The sequence below is a fragment of the Thalia democratica genome, chromosome 1 (assembly GCF_965202585.1).
Source record: "Thalia democratica chromosome 1, ktThaDemo2.hap1.1, whole genome shotgun sequence".
In the NCBI taxonomy this organism is placed as follows: Eukaryota; Metazoa; Chordata; class Thaliacea; order Salpida; family Salpidae; genus Thalia; species Thalia democratica.
This window is the reverse complement of record NC_139165.1, coordinates 114123464-114128825: the sequence shown is the minus strand read 5'-3', so window position 1 is coordinate 114128825 and position 5362 is coordinate 114123464.

Here is a 5362-nt window from a genome sequence, read left to right as displayed (position 1 = left end):
GCGATTTTTTACATGTCTACAAGACGGTACAAACTCGCTTCTTTTATTTAGGCACCACTTGTCTTTCAGTGCATATACAACGGCTGTTGCTTCTTTGAGACACAGCTTACATACTGGGCTATTGCCGTCAGCTATATGCTGTGCTTTTTTTAAAACTTCCCAGGATATTTCAAAGTCAATGCCGCTGCGCTTTAAGCCACAAAAATACTTCGAAAGCTCAGTCTCATTTTCATATATGCCGCCTTTAAAAGATTTTTTATGATTGGCATATCTGAATTTAAACTGAGTCGAGCACAAGCCGACATAGCCAGAGTTAACTGTGGCCTTGTAAACGATGTTCTCTGAACAGCAACTGCCCCCTTTCAAACTATATTTACAGCTACCAGCGCAGCCACATTGACTTGTAATTCATGAGTTTTGACTGAAATTTTTTTGGTTGTGTGCAGTGGCGTAGCGTGGTATTTTGGTCAAGGGGTGCGCAAATTTTTTTCTCAAAAAATCCCTTAAACTAAAACTTTTGGGCCGCAAATTTTTCGGGGTCAATTTTCTCGGAAATTTAAAAAAATACTAAATATCTATCTCCTACTTCATTTTCAAGCAATTTTCTTCAAGTTTTAGAAAATGTTCCTTACGTTACAGGAAAAAAACATTAATTATGAATTGAGATAATTAGAAAAAATTAAAATTTTATAAAAAAAAAACTTTACTAAAAATTTTTAAATTAAGAAGTAATGTTTTTTGTTATTGTATAAAGATTAAACTGTTAAAGTTTGAAGAAGATTGCTTGAAAAATGTAGGAGGAGATAGATTTTAAACAAACTAGCCTTTTTTCGCTGTTTAAGTAACCCATAGGTAACATATTATGCGGCCCGACTTTGACTGGTCATATCTCAAACAAGAATTCGATTTTTTTAAAACAATAAAAAGCATCTTAAAGCTTAAAAACAAATCTTTTAAAAAAGATCAACTTCTAAAAGACATGGCTTACCTCCCCCTATGGCCTTAAACTACAAATAAAAAGTCAACTAAGTATAACGTTTAATACCTCAAAACATTTTTCTCTGTGTAATTTCTAAATAATTTTCAATATCTTTATTATATCAACAAAAAAGTATTGTATTAAACTCAAAATAACTCATACTTTTAGTTCGTTGCAGCTTTTATTATACTATCTTTATCTTTTATATAAAAATGTTAAATCTTTAGTATTAAAATTGAAAGTTTTAAATTTTTTGTAGAAGAAATCTAAAGAGCTAGTTTTTTTTTTAACTTCTTCATTTTTACTTATATTACAATATAAAACTGTAAAAATAAATCTTAACAGATGAAGAAAGTCTGAAATATAAAAGAAATTAAAAACAAAAGTTTCATATCACTCGAACTACAGTCTTAAGTAATAGCAATATCTGGTGTTGGTCTGCTATTTTTCATTTCAAGCTTTTGAACTTCAGATAATTTTCCAATCTGACATATTTTTAGACTTGCAACATTCCATACAATATTACTTTGCATATTTTTTTAAATAATAATCTAAAAATTAATGAAAACAAATGTTTACTATTTCTTTAGTATTATAAAACATATTTTACAAAAAAAAAAAAAACAAAAAACAATTAACTTTGAAGATATCACGATTGCCTTGCCACTCTTTGAGTCAAAATAACTGTCCTGAGTTTGTTTGAAAATGTCATGTGTCATCATAAGCATTTTAAATTCTTTTAAAGAATTTTTTTATTGTTTTTAAACTAATAGAAACTAGGCTTTATAACAAAGCTTTTAAAACCACTAAATCTACCCTGAATTAAAAAAAAACAAATCTATCCTTAGTCAGCCTGAGCTTAAAAATACTTAAAATATTCTTAGTTATCCTGAATTTTACTGAGTCATACTAAAGTTTTCCAAAATTTTATAAAGTCCTGAGTTATCCTGAGTGTGTGAAAGATTTTACTAAATGTTTCTGATACAAAACAAAATGTTTAAAAGATAATTTTTTAAAGGTCAACTTTTTCAATGCTTTTAAAAATTCACAAGAAATATAACTTTTCACTTATCTTAAAATCAGTTATTCTAAGATCTTTAGAGAATAGCATTTTTTAAATACTAAAAACAGTTGGTAGAAAGAATTTTTTTTTTCAAATACCATTTAAAATTTGATTTAAAACTAAATAAATTTAAATTTAAAATTAATCAATTATGTCTTTTAGACTAAAAATTGATTGTAAAAATTTTGTTTTACAAGTTGCTATAAATTTATTCATGATGTGACTAAAGAAACTTTAAAATAACTTGCTACAAAAGTTAATTAATTTTTAAATTTTATGGCTGATAGAATAACAAAGTTTGATTTGTTTTATATCTTAATAAAGAATGAAACTACTTTTAATAAAAATTTTAAGTTTAGGTAATTTAAACAATACTTTTTGTATAGTGAGATTAAAACTGTAATCACAGTATGAACTGTTATTTATTATTTGTTTTAATTTATTTTTATATTTTTTTTCTGTTTTTTGTTATTTTTCTTTAAAATTATGTTGTTAATATTTTTTATTCTTATTATCAATTTATTTTTATTTTATTAGCAGTTGTCTATTGCTATTTTTACTACAATTTGTTTATTCTTTAATAATTATCACTATAAAACAGGTTTAGCTTTATGGTTTCTTAACAATATGTTAGTATTTGTCCTTGTAAAAAATTCTGCCATAAAGTTATACTATTGCGGTGCACTAACTAGTTGCGTACTGTTTGAGTCTAAACTCTTATGAAGTTAATAAAGTTATAAAAATTTTCCTTATGGAGTTTTCATCAACATCGGTGCGCAATTGTAATTACGCACCGAATCAGTATACTGGGTAATATCCCTAACTTGTCACTAATTGGTATTCGAAATTTCGTTTTACTTTTCGAATAGTAGAAAAAAATAGTTGAAAAAAGACAAATTAAGCAAAAAAAAAACAATAAAAGATAAAGATATTACATTTTGTTTTTATTTTTTTTTTGGGTGGCACGCATGCGCCAGCGTCCCTCCCCACGCTACACCCCTGGTTGTGTGCCTTAATGATATTCTCTAAATTTTCCGTACACGAATAATTTATTCGCATATTATGTTTGTTGAACATTTTTGTTAGCGGGTTATGTTTATTGAAGTGTTTTTTGACTAGAATTATAAATGTTCTTCCAATATTAGTTTTTACTGAATTGCTAAAAGGAGGGTTGTACCAGATTACATTTTTTTCTTTTATGTTTTTGATTATTTTTAGGTTGTTGGTCAGGTTTTTTAAATTTAAGTTTATTATCTATCCGCATTTTTTCATTATTGTTTCATATTCATCTTTTACCTTTAGAAAAGTTTCTTCTTTACTATATCGTTTGTTTAAGCGTTGATTTATTATGTTACGAATTTGTTTTATGATGTTTTTAAGATGGCTTGATTATTTGTTAACCTACATAATTTTAGCATTTTGTTTTTTATAAGGCATAAAAGACATATCATTTAAGTTGAGCTTCACATCTAGGAAGTCAGTTTATGTATGTTAACAAACAATCAAGCCATCCTAAAAACATCATAAAACAAATTCGTAACATAATAAATCAACGCTTAAACAAACGATATAGTAAAGAAGAAACTTTTCTAAAGGTGAAAGATGAATATGAAACAATAATGAAAAAATGCGGATAGATAATAAAGTTAAATTAAAAAAACCTGACCAACAACCTAAAAATAATCAAAAACATAAAAGAAAAAATGTAATCTGGTTCAACCCTCCTTTTAGCACTCAGTAAAAACTAATATTGGAAGAAAATTTATAATTCTAGTCAAAAAACACTTCAATAAACATAACCCGCTAACAAAAATGTTCAACAAACATAATATGCGAATAAATTATTCGTGTACGGAAAATTTAGAGAATATCATTAAGGCACACAACTAAAAAAAATTCAATCAAAATTCATGAATTACAAGTCAATGTGGCTGCGCTGGTAGCTGTAAATATAATTTGAAAGGGGGCAATTTCTGTTCAGAGAACATCGTTTACAAGGCCACAGTTAACTCTGGCTATGTCGGCTTGTGCTCGACTCAGTTTAAATTCAGGTATGCCAATCATAAAAAATCTTTTAAAGGCGGCATATATGAAAATGAGACTGAGCTTTCGAAGTATTTTTGTGGCTTAAAGCGCAGCGGCATTAACTTTGAAATATCCTGGGAAGTTTTAAAAAAAAGCACAGCATATAGCTGACGGCAATAGCCCAGTATGTAAGCTGTGTCTCAAAGAAGCAACAGCCGTTGTATATGCACTGAAAGATAAGTGGTGCCTAAATAAAAGAAGCGAGTTTGTACCGTCTTGTAGACATGTAAAAAATCGCTTTAAAAATTTAACAAGTTTTAATTTCATCTTATAAAAATCTAAATTTCAGTTTTTATTTAACTTTTTATGTTAATTTTATCTTTATCTCTTTCAATTATCTGTCCGAATTTATAGTTACTCACTAAAGTTTTATGAGTTTTTGCCAGTTTATTGTCGATTAGTAAATTAATTTTTGTACAAGCCGTTTTGCATGATTTTTTATAGTTTCCAAATTACGTCATAATCTGTTAATGCTAAACTTTTTAACTTTAAACTGTGCGTTTTGTTTTGTGTTTTATTTTAAACTTGTTTTGAAGCTGATGAGTGCATAAGCACGAAAATCGAGTCATTAAGTTTTACATGTTGAAATAAACCTTTTTATTAATAAAGCCCTTAAGGTGGGCTCAGTGTGAAAGATTTGATTTATCAAGTTAAATAACTGAATTCTATATATATATATATATATATATAATATACATAAATACTTAATTAATCTCTCCAATTTCGCCATACATGAATTACTGATTCGCATACTATGTTTGTTAAATTATCTTTGATAATGGGTTATTTTTTTTTGTAATGTTTTTTACTAGATTATGGGGGATTATACCAAATTATATTTCGCTTTCTGTTACTTTTATTTTAACAAAAATAACATATTATCAAATATATTTAACAAACATAATATGCGAATCAGTTATTCATGTATGGCGAATTTGGAGAGATTAATTAAGTCACATAATCAAAGGATTTCAAATACAAGTAATTTAATCAAAAAATCAGTGTAATTGCGCTAGTGGCTGTAAACATAATTTCAAGGGGGGCAATTGCCGGTCAGAGAACATTAATTACAAGGCAACAGTTAACTCTGACCTTGAAAAGAAGTTCTACATCGGCTTATGCTCCACTCGATTCAGATTTCGGTATGCTAACCATAAAAAATCCTTTAAAGGTGGTGTATACGAAAATGAAACTGAGCTTTCGAAGTATGTTTGCGGCCTTAAGCGCAAAAAAAT